We start from the raw sequence: 15629 nt of genomic DNA, 5'->3' as shown, positions 1-15629 counted from the left end.
ACCAGTCACTACATACTTCTTTTATCAATAGTTTCTACACTTCCATTCTTCCCATCCATACACATTTCCATTCTATCATTCTTCCCCAATTCCAATCACCCGTTGACATTATTCCTATTTATCTACAGTTTCTACACTTTTTCCCCCATTCCCATCACCAACCAATGCTCTCCATTTATCTACACACTTTTTAATCTTTTTTACATCACCAGCCAATACTCCTTTAATCGACAATGCCTACATCCTCTTTCCTTCTTCCCATTACTAGCCACTAATACTCTTCTTATCTACCCTTTGGACACCCGCTTCCCACACCGCCTGAGTCATTATCACGAGTTACGACCCCAGTCCCCACCTCTGTACCCTCGCCCTTATCGCAGGAAATCTTCTTCATCATCGGTGTGTCTGGCGCGGGTCACTCACCTGCTGGTCGCTTGTATACACGTGTAGGCTGCCTGGTGATGCGAGGTGCGTGGTGGTGTTGGTTATGGAGTGTTCTGGCTGGTGTCTTTTGCTTGCTGTTGTTCTTGCTCTTACATTTTAGTGTTTTGCTATTGTTGTCTTACTATTATTGCATGTTATACCTCCTCCTGGTTTTACTACATCAACAGTAACAACAAAGACAACTACCACTATTTCTTCCTCTGTTTCTTCTCCTTCTTCTTTTTCTTCTTCTGCTGCTGCTACTACTACTACTACTACTACTACTACTACTACTACTACTAATAATAATAATAATAATAATAATAATAATAATAATAATAATAATATTAACATTAATATTAATACTGCTGCTGCTGCTACTATTGCTATTGCAACTATAATAATGATAATGACAAACATAAAGATTACAAAGTGAAATGATTCTTACATCAGAACACACACACACACACACACACACACACACACACACACACAGAGGGAAGTAGGTTGGGGGGGTTGAGGCACCTCCACCTGTCTCTGTCATCACATAATGCGCAGTGGTGATGAAGGGGGTGGTGGACGTGGTAGGAGAGGTGGGCAGCCGCCAGCCTTGAAGACGCCCCGCCCTCACAACCGCCTCCGCCTCCTCCTCCTCCTTGTCTGGTGAATCACGTGACACACATCATATGATCACCATGCACCACCACCTCTCAATGAACCAAGAATCCGTAGAGGCGTAGAGGTATATTATTATTATTATTATTATTATTATTATTATTATTATTATTATTACTACTACTACTACTATTACTACTACTACTACTTGCACCATTTAGTATTCTAACTCATACCAACCACCAGTTTATACCGCATTCATCTCCTCTTCCTCCTCCACCTCCTCCTCCTCCTCCTCCTTTTCCTCTTGCTTTTCCTCATTTCTTCTCACTACTACTAGCTACTTTTTTTTTCATCCACACACACACACACACACACACACACAGACACACACGACATTCACCACCACTGATGCCTCATACCACGTTCATCTCCTCCTCCTCCTCGTCTTATTTCTTCCCATTCGCACTACTTTTTAGCCACAATCAACACCACAGCATTGACACATACATGACACTTACCACCCCCACCACCACTGATTCCAACCCAAACAGACAGACAGACCTTCGTAGAGAGCGTGTGTGTTGCGGTGTGAGCCAGTATCAGGTTGACAGAATTGATCCTCCCACGAAGACACACAAGTTGAAATATTGAAACCTGACCTTCATCTCCTTAGTCCTCCTCCTCTTCAGGCTTTACTATAGCTGAGATTCCGTACATGGTCTGTTGTATCGCGATTGAACAGGTGTGTGTGTGTGTGTGTGATAATTATTAGTAGTTGATATGCATGTTATCTGTATATCGGTGTTTATGTGTGATGTAGCAGGTGTGTGTTGAGTCACCTGTGTGTGTGTGTGTGTGTGTGTGTGTGTGTGTGTGTGTGTGTGTGCGCGCGCAACTCGTAATGTCCTTTTTAAACTATAGTAAAGAAATTCATCAATAGGCCTATACTTTTTTTTCTCTCCGTTGTGGCGTTGATTTCACTCTCTGTAAATGTAGGTTGTTCAAACGCTTTCCAATCACATCCGGTTACACGTCCTAATATTCACATAGCTTTCTGTAAACCATGATAACGTGTCAACATTTTCTTTTGACGCTCTTTTCTTCTTGATTTAGCCTTTACCTTTCTCATTATGTAATTAACTACTTTCCCGATATCATCCTGTTAAATTGCCTTAATATTTGCATGACTCACTTTATTGCTGTCGTGAATATGCGTCGTAAGTAGGCTAGCCTCTATGTTTCAGTAGTCTCTTAAAGAATTAAACAGCTGGACATTCGTAACCCTGATTTTTTTTTAATCATATGAAAATGTCGTGTATGCAGAATGGCAGCAAACGTTACAATCCCTTTAACAGATGAACATTTGTATCCCTGTCGTTTTTATTTATTTTTTATCAAAGGAAATTATTGTGTATGTGAAATGGCAGTAAACCCTTCAATCCCTGTAATAGTTATAATATTGGAATCCTGACTTTTTTTTTATCAAAGGAGAATGGCGCGCACGTAAAGACAGCAAACGTTTCAGTCCTTTTAACAGTTATAACATTTGGAATCCTGACATCTTTTTTTATCAAGTGAGAATATCGTACACGTAAAATGACAACAAACGTTTCCATCCCTTTAAGTTATAACATTTGGAATCCTGACATCTTTTTTTATCAAGTGAGAATATCGTACACGTAAAATGACAGCAAACGTTTCCATCCCTTTAAGTTATAACATTTGGAATCCTGACATTTTTTTTTATCTAGTGAGAATATCATGCACGTAAAATGACAACAAACGTTTCCATCCCTTTAAGTTATAACATTTGGAATCCTGACATTTTTTTTTATCTAGTGAGAATATCATGCACGTAAAATGACAACAAACGTTTCCATCCCTTTAACAGTTTAACCTTTGGAATCCTGCTTTTTTTATCGTGAGAATATCGTGTATGCGAAATGGCAGCAAACGTTTCAGTCAGTCTTCACAAACAACAAAGGTCAAAGTCAGGCATTCATTAACGAGGAAGCCTGTTAAGAGTTAATGACGTTACGGCCGTTTGCTGGGCGTAATATGGGTTCATTACTGACGAGCCGGTCTCTATCGCAGTCATCAGGGAGGTAACAGTGCTCGTTTGGCAGCAGTGATTAGAATGAGTAATGAAGGAGTGGTGACGTTGTTGATATTGATGTCACCTGTGTGTGTGTGTGTGTGCACCTGGTGGAAAGACTCACCTGGGTGCATGCCTGTGTGTGTGTGTGTGTGTGTTGGGTGCACCTGGTGGAAGGACTCACCTGGGTGCATGCTGTTGTGTGTGTGTGTGTGTGTGTGTGTGTGTTTAATGGGTTTGCTTTACGGTAACAAGTCAGGGCAATGGTTAACACACACACACACACACCAATCTGCTTGCACAAGAGAAAGCACGATTTGTTATTGAGAATGTCACGTTTATAGGGCCAGATGTGTATGCATGTATGTATGTACACACTGTTATGTATGTATGTATATGAGGCGTTCTAAAAAAAAACATGGAGTTCCCTTTCAATCACGTCACAACTAAAGTGGAACAAACATACGAACAGCCATACCTTATTGGCTGTGTGTGTGTGTGTGTGTGTGTGTGTGTGTGTGTGTGTGTGTGTGTGTGTGTGTGTGTGTGTGTGTGTGTGTGTGTACTGTGACCTACCTGATGGGCCCCTAAATAACTGATGCCATGCCTAGCCACTGTTGCCACCTGGGCCTCCACACCTGGTGATATAACAGAGGGGACTTGTTGATGCTGGTAGTGATGGTGATGGGTGGTGGTGATGGTGGTGAGGGGCTTACTAATGTGACCTGTTGCTATAGATTGACGTGTTGCTATGCTGCTACTACTACTGCTACTACTACTACTACTACAAAAACTTTTACTGCTACTTCTGATTCTTGAACTGTTACTGTCTCCTTTTCACTGACAGGGTGAAAGTTTTTTTTGTTTTTTTTTTACTGCATTTTGTTTCCTAGCATTTTTCACTCTTTCTCTTGCTTTTACGATTCCCGAGTTTGTTTTTCCAATGCGCTGTTATTTCTTTTAGCACGTTCCTGACGACTTATCTCCCCCCCCCTTCCCCCTGAAGCGTCAACAACCTGGTCACACACACACACACACACACACACACACACACACACACTAACAAACAAGCAAACATACATACACGTACATCGCCATTGCTTGCTGGAATGTTATCACTGCTCCTGTGTGTGTGTGTGTGCGTGTGTGTGTGTGTGTGCTTCGCTTACGAATGCTTCAGGTGTGTCCTATTAGTGTGCAGGTATCCAATTAAGGTGAGCTCTGATTTTATTTACCTGCGTGTGTGTGTGTGTGTGTGTGTGTGTGTGTGTGAAAGTAGGCTGTTGTTACCCATCCGTGTTTTCACTTGGCTGTTAACTAGGTCGCCTTGAGATTGAAACAAATGCCTCATAGAATATCGTTCTTTATGTAGTTTTATATGTAACGTTTTATCCATCATTGCATCTCATAGTAAAAGAAACAGCTCAAGGGCAATAAACAAAGAAGAAAGAAAACGCAAATTCGCCTCCTCTTCTTACAATTGCTTTTCCTCCTTTTACTCTCGTTTCTTGCTTCTCTTTGGTAAGTGAAGAGTTGAATTTGAAACTTGTGCCGTCCTAACTGTGAACTCGTTTTATCTAACAAGTCCTCGTTATTCAGGATGCGGATTTACCTCAGTGTTGTTTCTTACATACGCAATAGACTAAATATAAAGTTGGTGGCGTCGTTGTCAAGATGTTGGTTACTGTCATTAAAAAAAAAATAATAATAATAAAAACATAAATTCCAGACACTTCTATAAAAAAAAAAAAAAGACAAGTGGACTCGAGCCTCACGCTGGTATTACATGACACTTTCGCTTCTCACATCAGCTGTTTCTAAAGGTCAAACGGGGAATCAATCAAGTTCTAATGAGTGTTTTTTAGGTTCATGGTACAGAAGAAGGGTCAAACTACCACCAGGGTCATAAAACTACTCCTGGAAATGCCCACAACTCCTACGAAAGCCTTGTCAAATAGGTGTTTCTAGGTTCACGGTACAGAGGAAGGGTCAAACTACCACCAGGGTCATAAAACTACTCCTGGAAATGCCCACAACTCCTACGAAAGCCTTGTCAAATAGGTGTTTCTAGGTTCATGGTACAGAAGAAGAGTCAAACTACCACCAGGGCCATAAAACTACTCCTGGAAATGCCCACAACTCCTACGAAAGCCTTGTCAAATAGGTGTTTCTAGGTTCACGGTACAGAAGAAGAGTCAAACTACCACCAGGGTCATAAAACTACTCCTGGAAATGCCCACAACTCCTACGAAAGCCTTGTCAAATAGGTGTTTCTAGGTTCACGGTACAGAGGAAGGGTCACACTACCACCAGGGTCATAAAACTACCCCTGGAAATGCCCACAACTCCTACGAAAGCCTTGTCAAATAGGTGTTTCTAGGTTCACGGTACAGAGGAAGGGTCAAACTACCACCAGGGTCATAAAACTACTCCTGGAAATGCCCACAACTCTTGCGAAAGCCTTGTCAAATATGTGCCTCCTTAGGTTCATGGTACAGAAGAAGAGTCAAACTACCACCAGTGTCATAAAACTACAAAACTACTCCAGGAAATGCCCTAAACTCCTAAGAAAGCCTTGTCAAATGTGTGCTTCCTTAGGTTCATGGTACAGAAGAAGGGTCGTAGAAAGGACAATGTCGTGGATCGTTAAATTATAAATGTCGTCACGTGTCCCATCGGCCTTTGTTTGTTTGGTTTCATTGGGATTAAGTCAACGTGCTAACCATTTAACTCCATCATCTACCTCATCCACCCTTGACAATGTGTACAAATGTAAGTCACGTCACGTCACGTTAGATTATTATTATTATTTTTTTTTTACAGCAGAGGAGTCAGTTCAAGGGCATAAAAAAAGGTAACATGCTAAGAAAAAAAAATAGCCCGCTACTCACTGCTCCTAAAAAGAGTTAGAGGAGTGGCCGAAAGATGGGTCAATTTCGGGAGGAGAGGTGTCCTGATAGAGTAAGTCGCTTGATCATACAACTCTATCACTTACCCCGTCCACCTCTGATAGTGTGTACAAAGGGAGATAGAGAAAGGCGTTTACTCTCACCTTGTCATCTTTAAGTCATTGCATCAGCCACTTTGTTTGCGAGTATGAAACGAAGGTGAAGGAGAAGGAGGAGCTCTCATTGCCAGTAAGGTAACGTGCGAGTTTATTTTCATCGTCTGTCACCCGTCTCTGCTTGTGGGTTCAAATGAAGCAGCAGCAGCAGAAGAAGAGGAAGGGTGTAGCTGTTTACTTTCATCTATCTCTGCTTATAGGGAAGGCGAGGAGGAAGAGGAAGGTAGTGTAGATGAATAGGAAGGGGAGGAAAGAGGAAGGGGAAGAAGAAGATAGTGTAGGTGAAGAGGAAGGGGAGTAAAGAGGAAGGTAGCGTAGGTGGAGAGGAAGGTATCGTACGGCAGCTGTTTATTTTCATCGCTTTTCCCCTCCGTCCTTGCTCGTGGATGGAAGACGTCTCATCAGTAAGAAGTCAACGTTCACCTTTGCTTACGAGAATAAATGAAGGTGTGAAGGGGAGGAGGGAGGTGAGGTAAGGCGCTCGTCTCATTGCAAATACTTCAACGATCACCCTTGCTTTGAATAAATTAGGTGGGGAGGAGGTGGAGGAAGATACCATAGTCTCATTACGAGTGATTCAACGAACACCCTTGCTTACGAGAATAAAAATAATGAGATGCGAGGAGAAGGTATGTCGCTGTACACGAGAATAAAAATAATGAGATGCGAGGAGAAGGTATGTCGCTGTACACGAGAATAAAAATAATGAGATGTGAGGAGAAGGTATGTCGCTGTACACGAGAATAAAAATAATGAGATGTGAGGAGAAGGTATGTCGCTGTACATGAGAATAAAAATAATGAGATGTGAGGAGAAGGTATGTCGCTGTACACGAGAATAAAAATAATGAGATGCGAGGAGAAGGTATGTCGCTGTACACGAGAATAAAAATAATGAGATGTGAGGAGAAGGTATGTCGCTGTACACGAGAATAAAAATAATGAGATGCGAGGAGAAGGTATGTCGCTGTACACGAGAATAAAAATAATGAGATACGAGGAGAAGGTATGTCGCTGTACACTTAAGTTCCGTTTCTTTGGTCGGTGATTCTGAGATACAAGTGCGCAGGGAGGAGATGAAGAGAGCATAATAGTCTCATTGCGAATACTTCAACGCCCACCCTTGCTTGCGGGAATAAATGAGGTGGGAGAGGAGGAGGGGGAGGCGTCTCATCAGGAGTATGTATGGACAGCAGCGGCTCCGTCAAGGTGGTGGCGTCGTCCGCTCCCCAAGCAGGTGAAGATCAAGGTAAACTGCGACATGCCCAAGGAAGTTTAAATCCGTCCACGTGCCCTGCTCCTCTCCGCTAATGCAATCACAACACGCGGAGGCGGCGACGCGCGGCGGTATGTTGGAGTGCTGTTGTGCCGCCCCAAGCCTGCCGCCAGAAGCTCTCCTGGTGGCGTGGCGTTGTGAATGATGGATCGTGGTAAAAGGAACTAACTACTAACGGGGAGCAAAAGAAACGAAGGGATGAATAATAGAATCCAGGCATAATAATGACTAATGATTGATGCTGAAATGAATATAAACGATAAATAATACTTTCAGGACTCGGTAAAATAATAAAATAAAAGAGTATACATAGACGTAATGAAGGGAAAGAAGAACAAAATAATTCCATCAATAATCATGAACAGTAATGGTAATGGAAAAAGGAATCTTATTGACCCGTAACACTGAGTTCAATAAAAAGAAAAATAGATTAGCAAAGTAAAAAAAAAATGTAATTATATCAGCAAAAACAACAAATAACAGTGATAATGATGAAACAAACTTAACCACTTACTCCATATCCCCTAAAGAACTCACAAACAACCACGATCAATATTCAACTACGCTTTTAAGTCAAGGATATCGACAACGGCAATACCCAGCAGCCATCACCTAGTTACCAAAGTCGGTCAGTGCCTCCTCCCCTACACCGCCTCATCAACCATCCTCTCTTATCAGTATCAGCGTGTCCAGACGACGCGGCTGCTTGTATGGACGAGTTGTCGCTTTTCTGGTTGACATCAGCGCCTCGAGGTTGTCATACGAGACGATAAACACGAAGCAGAAGACAGACAACGTGCGTGAATTTTGAAATAGTGATGGCGTTGTTGACTTCGATTGGCGTTAGCATGAAGAATGCCTCGGGACCACGCGCGCTCGAGGTCACCAGAAAATAGTGTGAAGAGTAGTAAATAAAGGAAGGGAGGGAGGCATGTTTTGTTGACCGGGATGGAAGGTAGAGTGAAGTTAGAAAGAAAAACAAACTATCAAGGTCGCTAGGATGTAAAAAAGATGACATTTATAAAAGGAAGGTGGCGTAGATGAAGAGGAAGGAAAAGAAAGTGAAAGGTAGCGGAGGTGAAGAAGGGGAAGAAGATAGTGTGGGTGAAGAGGAAGGGGAGTAAAGAGGAAGGTAGCGTAGCTGAAGAGGAAGGGGAAGAAGATAGCGTAGTTGAAGAGGAAGTGGATGAAGATAGTGTAGGTGAAGAGGAAGGGGAGTAAAGAGGAAGGTAGCGTAGCTGAAGAGGAAAGGGATGAAGATAGTGTAGGTGAAGAGGAAGGGGAAGAAGAAGATAGCGTAGTTGAAGAGGAAGTGGATGAAGATAGTGTAGGTGAAGAGGAAGGGGAGTAAATAGACAATTAAAGGAAGGAAGAGCGCCATCGTTAGGTACCAGGAATCAAAAGAGTGTAAATAAGTAAGTAAATAAAGGATGAAAGATAGACATATTTTGTTGATTTTGACGTTAGCATGAAGAGTAACTCGGAACCACACCATATCGAACTCACCAGGAAGTAAAAGAGTGTGTATAAAAATAAATAGACGAGTAAAGGAATACAGCAAGGGACTTTTTTGTTGACTTAGACGTTAGAATAAAAAGTGAAGAAGAAAACAAGCTACCGAGGCCACCATAGAGTAAAAGTCTATAGAAATGAATAAAAAAAAAATAAAAGATGAAAGGAAGGAATGCATATTGTATACGTAAAAAAATGTGTCAGGGAGGAAAACATAGGAGAAAGGAGTCCGTTATCAGCTGAGTATTGCGTTTCAGCCAGGTCGATTACTTCATGGTTAAGGAAGTGGCCAGTGGCAACGCGATTAGATACCCAAATAAACGAACAGATACCTAAACAGAACCAGTGAAGAGTAGTTTTATGAGTCATGTTCAGAGTCGGTCACTAGCCTCACGTTCGCCCTCAGTAATTGCCATGGTTCAATTAAAGGATAGAATATAGATGTAAATAAATAAATAAAATATGGAAGTAAAATCAAAAGGCATGATGCAGGATACGCTTGGGAACTATTAGACATTGTTCATTTTTTTGCTTTTATAATGAACACCGAACGCTATTTACATAATACCGATTTTTTTTTCTGTAGTGAATGTTTTTTTCTATTTTTTTCTTTTTAGCTGAGAAACCCACTGTGTTAAACTATATTCTCCATAATGGTCATGATAAAAAAATCTTGTATAGTTTCCTCACTTTTTTTTTAGCAACCATATGACCACCAAACTATTTGTACAAGGATTTTAATTTTATTTTTAGTATTTTATTTTAAAACTTACAAACAAACCCACCGTCTCAAACTACATTCTCCATAATGATCATACTAATAATTTCCTCTTTTTTTTTTTTTTTTGGCTTCTATATTATTAGCATCGAACTCTATTTATACAGGGATTTGCCATCGTTTGTTATTTATTTATTTTTAGCTTCTTAACGATCCCGCTGTGTCAAACTGTGGATCTGACTTAATATGTAGCATAGCATTTTTTTTTTTTTTTTTTTTTTTTTTTTAGCTTTTATATGAACACAAAACGTTATCTATCTGTACAGTTTTTTATCGTCTCTAGTATTTGTTTTTCGAGTTCACAATCACTCATTTTTTTAGCTTTTTTATGAACACAAAACGTTATCTATCTATACTGTTTTTTATCGTCTCTAGTATTTGTTTTTCGAGTTCACAATCCCTCTGTGTCAAACGGTGTAACCCAATAATTTTACGTAGCATTCTTTCTCGGCCGGTTCGCCTCCCGGGAAGTGCAGGACAGGTGCCAAACTCTGCTGCGTCTCCTCTATACCGCTGAGAAAGGGATATTCAGTTACTTTTTTGTCTTGTTATTTTCTTTCGTTATTTCGTGAGGCCAATCCAGTCAAGGGAATGAATGAGAACAGGATGATAAGAATAGAACTAAACCTTAAATTATTTCTCCCGTTATTGTTCTTCTTTTTCTTCCTCTTGCTCTTATTTATTCTTCTTGCTCTTGTTCTTGTTCTCCTTGTTCTTGCTCTTCTTCTTCGTCTTCTTCTTCTTCTTCTTCTTTCTCTTTTTTTTCTTTCTTAGTAGTAGTAGTATTAGTAGTAGTAGTGGTGACATACTTTTCCTACTGTATAAGATTGCGGAAAAAAAGATCCCAAAACAGTCCTTGAAAATCCCAGCGCCACTTCATAACGAGAGGCTCTTCAAACAGGCGAACTGAGAGGCGCCCCGATACGGCTAATAAGAATAAAAGCTACACACCAAGCACTCAAACGTATATATACACACCAAAAGAGTCGCAGGATCAGAGTGCCAAGGGGAAAGGGAAGGGGGGGAGAGGGGAATGGGGGAGTTGCCACACCACTTCTCTTATAAGACTTGGAGTTCCTAATTAGTAACCGCATGACGTGTGTGTGTGTGTGTGCGTGTTTACAGTCAGCTAGTGGGGCCGGTGCAAGGTCGCATACCATCCTACTACCAGCGCCTCTGTGTGTGTGTGTGTGTGTGTGTGTGTGTGTGTCCGATTGCATTGTGTCCGTACCTTTTGCGTTGTGTGTGTGTTGTGTTGCGCTGAGTCGATCATTGCGTTGCTATTGTTTTATGAGGTGTGTTGTTTTGTGTTGAGGCCGATCACTGTATTGTTGCTGTTGTGTTGCTAATGTCTTGTGTTATGGCGACCACCTTATTGCTTGTGTTGTTTTGTGCTGAGGCGATCATTGTGTTTCCTTGAGAGTGTTGTTTTGATGTGTCAGGTTGTTTTGTGAGTTGCTCTGTTGAAGTGCTGTGTTGGAGAGGCAATCAGTGTTACGAGTTTTGTTGGTGTGTTGCATGAAAGCTTGTTGTTGGTGATGTATGCTGGAAGTGCTATATATATTTGTGTTGTTGTTAGTGTGTTTGAAGTCGATTTCGTGACGCAGAATTGAAAGGTGTTTGTGTTCTGGTGTTGCATAATATAACTTTTTTTTTTTTTTTTTTTTTTTTTTTTTACAGCAGAGACAGTGCAAGGTCGTTAAAAAAAAAAAAATTGAAAAAAAAGCCCGCTACTTACTGCTCCTACATGTGTTGCTTGTGTTGAATTGTGTTGCTTTAAGTGTTGTCGGTAGAAATTATGTTTGTGTTTATGCCGTCAGTCTTAGTTGTCATGTGTTGCGTTCAGTCTTCTCCGTCATGAGTATTAGAAAATATCACTAGTTTTGTCATTGCATTGTGTGGTGTTCAATCCTTAACCGTTACCTGTGTTGTGTTCCATGTCTTGCTCGCCACGAATCTCCTGCCTTGTGGTTTGTGTTACTGCGTTGTGTTGCGAGTCAGTCAGTCTTGTTCTCCTGTTGCTTGTTGGAAGGCGTCATTTTTTTATTCATTTTGTTGTTGATGTTGTTGTTCCTTTTTGCTAATTCATTATAGCCTTGATCGTGTTGACTCAGGGTGTGGTTTGAGTGCAGAGAGAGAGAGAGAGAGAGAGAGAGAGAGAGAGAGAGAGAGAGAGAGAGAGAGAGAATAATTAGACAGTAGGACAGTGACAAGCAAACGCACTGCACACTTACCTTAAAAGTTTACCCACATCATAAACTGTGTGTGTGTGTGTGTGTGTGTGTGTGTGTGTGTGTGTGTGGAATCCGTTCTAGGTACGAGACAAAGCAAAATATCTAGATAAAAAGAAAAAAAAAGCCGTCCTCTCTTCCTCCACTTCTCCCTCCTCCTTTTCCTCCTTCTCTTTTTCTTCCATCTCTTTTATCCTCCAACATTTAATTTCATACCCAGAGTGCCTTTTTAAATACCTTCACATCCTTAGCCAAACACTCATTCCATTGTCCACATCCTCCATCACCATACCTTTAACATTTACAAGCACGGGTAATAAAAATCTTGGTGAGGTAGGTCAGGTCATGCAGGTAAATACTAATAAAACAGGTAATCATAGGTAGGTTGGTGCCAGGTAACGTAGGTAGGTAGGTATATGTAGGTCGTCGCCATACCTCTTGGAGACATCTTGAGGAAGGTTAGGGAGAGGCAAAAAAATAATATTCGTGTTAGCATATGACTGGTTTTAGGAGGGAGGGAGGAGGGAGGGAGACAGGAGGAGGCGAAGGCGAGGTACAATAACTACACCAGAACAACTAACGAAGCTACACCATACAACTGTACACTCTTGCTGTCTTTCCTATTCCCCACCTGCACCTTCACCACTAACCCACTTCCTCTTCGTCTTCCTCTTCTTCTTAAAAAAAAAAAAGGCGAGGTGTGGGAAAGGTCTTGTCAGTTAATGAGTCTTCCCAGGTATGTGGTGGTGATGGTGGTGGTGTTAGTGGTGTGGTGTCGACGTGTGGCTTGGAAAGGGTCAGGAATGGTGCGTATGATGGGGGGTGAAAGGGGAGAAGGGGTGAATGGACGTTAGCTAAGAGGAAAGAGGTTAGTGGGACAATGAGATGAGATAGATGTGTGGAAGGGGTGTATGTGTGTGCTGGGAGGGATGGGAGAGGGTGGTAAGGGGTGTGAGAGAAGTAGGAAGGGGGTGAAGTAATGGATTGTAGGAACGCTAACGAAGTAGAGAAGAGGATAGAGAGGGGGGAAGGAGATGAGGGAATAGGTGAGGAAGAGGATAATGATGGAAGGTGTGTATGAGAACAGTGAGAAGAGGGAGATGAAGGAGAATATATAAGTATCGTGTGGAGAGATAAATGGGCTTGAGACGGAGATGAAGTAAGGGAAGAAGGAGGTAGAGGGGAATGAAAGGGGGTTATGAGGTAAAGGTGGGGATGGGAGGGTAAGGGAAGAGGGTGTAGGGGATAAAGGCAGGGATGGGGAGATAAGGTCAGGGTGTCTAAGGTAGGGTTAACTAAATGGGTAAAAGAGTGCACAGGTGTCAGAGAGGGAGGTGACGGGAGGTGCGTGATGGGGGAATGTGTGGAGAGAGAGAGAGAGAGAGAGAGAGAGAGAGAGAGAGAGAGAGAGCAGCACCTTTTTATGTGTGTTTACGTGTGTGTGTGTGTGTGTGTGTGTCGTGAGGGTAAAACACCTGTAGCTCACGTGTAAAGGTCACTGTACCAAGTTGTAATTATTCATCCTGTGTGTGGGTGGGTGTGGGAGAGAGAGAGAGAGAGAGAAACACTTCTTACCTCATCGTGAACCTTGAGATGTATACAAACATGTTTCACCTAAGGCACACGTTGCTACACTCTCTCTCTCTCTCTCTCTCTCTCTCTCTCCGTTTGAGTTTTCATCATGCTTAAAATGGAAAACTACATATGTGTAAGGAAGTTCAACGCAAAAAAAAATTAATAGAATGACAGAATCATCATCATCATCATCACCATCATAATATGACCCCCCACCTTGTAGACTGTTGTGAATGAAGGAGAGGAAAAAAGTCTGACAGGAACCAGCCTTGGGGAAATTTCTGTAAATAAATAAAGAGAAAGAAAGGGCATCATAGTTCGCGTCTGGTTAATGAAACTTGTAACGTTAAAAAGTTGACAAAAACAATGAGTGTGGCGCATGATATGAATCAGTCTTTGAGAAATTTGTGTATATAAGCGAAAAAAAGAAGGAAAGAACGAATTGGCATTACGTACAGTTAACTTCCTCCCTTCTCCCTTGTTGTTTACCTGCATCAATAAGCTGTCAATCAATCAATCCTCATAGTTAAGACGGAAATAAAGAAAAAGAAGAAAACAAACAAGTTAGTGCGTGTCCATCCACCCCAAGGCTATTTTTAGCATTCACGTGTCCCGTGCGGGGCTTCTTGGGGACACTGCTGATTAGACGCTTCTGAGGACTCGAACTGGGGACATTTTTTTTACTTTATTTATTTATTCATTTTCTGCTTTCGTTCTTTCATCATTCATTTATTTATTATTTTGTGCTGACTGATTCCTGCGTTGTGTTGCTGCCGTTACTATCTACTGCTTCCTCTCGTGTGTGTGTGTGTGTGTGTGTGTGTGTGTGTGTGTTACCTGGCCTTGTCTTTGTTGTTTGTTCACTCTTAGCCGCTTTTACGATGGAGCAGTTTTTTTCTTTCTGTTGTGTTGTGTTCTTGTGCCGCCTTATATAGCACACGTGTTGAGGCTGCACATGTTTGGCGGGTTGGGTTGAGTTGTGTCTTGATCGTTCTTTTTTTTTTTTTTTTTTTTTTTTCGTGACCTGTGAATGAATGTTGTGTTTGTATTCGTGATTCTTTGCCTGCCTCACGACGTCACCTGTATATAGTTGTTGTTGTTGTTGTTGTTTTTTTAATGGAAACATGAATAGAAACTGATTTGTACTATGTTTTTTTTATTTTTATAATGGAAATCTGGATAGAAACTGATTTGTATTTTAGTGTTCTTTTTTTAATATAAGAGAGAGAGAGAGAGAGAGAGAGAGAGAGAGAGAGAGAGAGAGAGAGAGACCTGGATTGAAACTTCTTCAAAAATATTGGTTGAAGGTAAACAGTATCGTATTCAAAACTTCATTATTATTCCATTCTAAAAAGAAACAACAACTGCAGACTGAAGTTCGATTATTTTTATATCAGAAATTTTAGAAGGGAAAAGAATTTATCATTAGTTTCACCCTCCGGCAAGTGTTTCATATTTACAGAGCGGTTGATGGCGGCAAATTATCCTTCATCATGAAATAAGATAAATACATCCAATAACAACCCATTTTTCACTCCCTCCTGTTTCATGTTTTTTCTTCTCAATAATCTCCTTTCTATCTCTTGCTCCTCTCCACTCCTCTCCATTATTCTCTCAACTCTCCACTTTTCACTCTCCTATCCTCTTTTTTCACAATCATTTTTCATTTCACTCCCTCCTGGTTTATGCTTTTTTCTTCTTTCAATAATCTCCTTTCCATCTCTTGCTCCCCTCCTCTCCATTCCTCTCCATTATTCTCTCAACTCTCCACTTTTCACTCTCCTATCCTCTTTTTTCACAATCATTATTCATTTCACTCCCTCCTGCTTCATGCTTTTTTCTTCTTTCAATAATCTCCCTTACTCTGCTCCTCTCCTTTCCACTCCTCTCCATTATTCTCTAAACTCTCCTCTCTTATACTCTCTCCTATCCCCTTTATTCACAATCCATTTCCTTTACTGATACCATTTTCCTCTGCTCCCTCCTCTCTCCTCCACACATTGGTACTTATTTAAACTCTCCTCACCTCGGTTCTCTTCCTTTCTCTTCCCGTTCCAC

General features: G+C 41.3%; 1 protein-coding gene and 1 long non-coding RNA gene across 9 annotated transcripts in view; both read left to right on the top strand.

Annotated features, from left to right (window-relative positions):
- Positions 1 to 15629, top strand: part of LOC126998835 (uncharacterized) — a 111375-nt gene that overhangs the window by 60888 nt on the left and 34858 nt on the right. The gene's annotated exons all lie outside the window — the stretch shown is intronic.
- Positions 5953 to 11406, top strand: LOC126998838 (uncharacterized). Of its 5 annotated transcripts, none has more exons than XR_007753037.1 (3): positions 5953 to 6970; positions 7018 to 7158; positions 7206 to 11406. It is a non-coding gene; the product is annotated as an uncharacterized LOC126998838 (long non-coding RNA). The 5 variants fall into 5 exon arrangements; XR_007753035.1 differs by having other exon boundaries at positions 7018 to 8676; positions 8807 to 11406; XR_007753036.1 differs by having other exon boundaries at positions 7018 to 8676; positions 8777 to 11406.

This window comes from Eriocheir sinensis, chromosome 15, assembly GCF_024679095.1.
Source record: "Eriocheir sinensis breed Jianghai 21 chromosome 15, ASM2467909v1, whole genome shotgun sequence".
NCBI classification, from domain to species: Eukaryota; Metazoa; Arthropoda; class Malacostraca; order Decapoda; family Varunidae; genus Eriocheir; species Eriocheir sinensis.
Note: the sequence above shows the minus strand (reverse complement) of the source record. Positions and strands in the feature narration are given on the sequence as shown.